The following is a 346-nucleotide window of genomic DNA, read 5'->3' as shown; positions in this document are numbered from 1 at the left end:
GGATTTCGATGATTTTTAAGGATTCTTTCGTCCCAGAACCTCCCCAATTGTTTTAAGGTTATCCCTAGACACGTTTAAGTGGTTATTAACTGCAGATAACGTTTAAACACCAATTCTGATTCAAAAGGACGTCTCCAAAGGCTTATAAATAGAAGCCTAGGGTCTTCTTTCAAGAGGATCTAAAATTAAGAAGGCAAGGTGCTGTCAAATTGCTCAGCTAACCACGAATTTCAGAGGAGAGTTATCAGATCTTGGCGAACACTTTCATAAAGAAAGCCATTCGAAAGGTTTGTGATTCTTTCCCCTTCTTCCCTCCGGATTAAACTTGGTTTTAATCTCGAGAAGA

At 39.0% G+C, this 346-nt stretch overlaps 1 protein-coding gene across 1 annotated transcript in view; it reads right to left on the bottom strand.

Annotated features, from left to right (window-relative positions):
- LOC109835233 overlaps positions 1-346 on the bottom strand; it is a 45,421-nt gene that overhangs the window by 27,180 nt on the left and 17,895 nt on the right. The gene's annotated exons all lie outside the window — the stretch shown is intronic.

This window comes from Asparagus officinalis, chromosome 3 (assembly GCF_001876935.1).
Source record: "Asparagus officinalis chromosome 3, Aspof.V1, whole genome shotgun sequence".
Taxonomy (NCBI): Eukaryota; Viridiplantae; Streptophyta; class Magnoliopsida; order Asparagales; family Asparagaceae; genus Asparagus; species Asparagus officinalis.
This window is presented reverse-complemented; position numbering and strand designations above follow the sequence as displayed.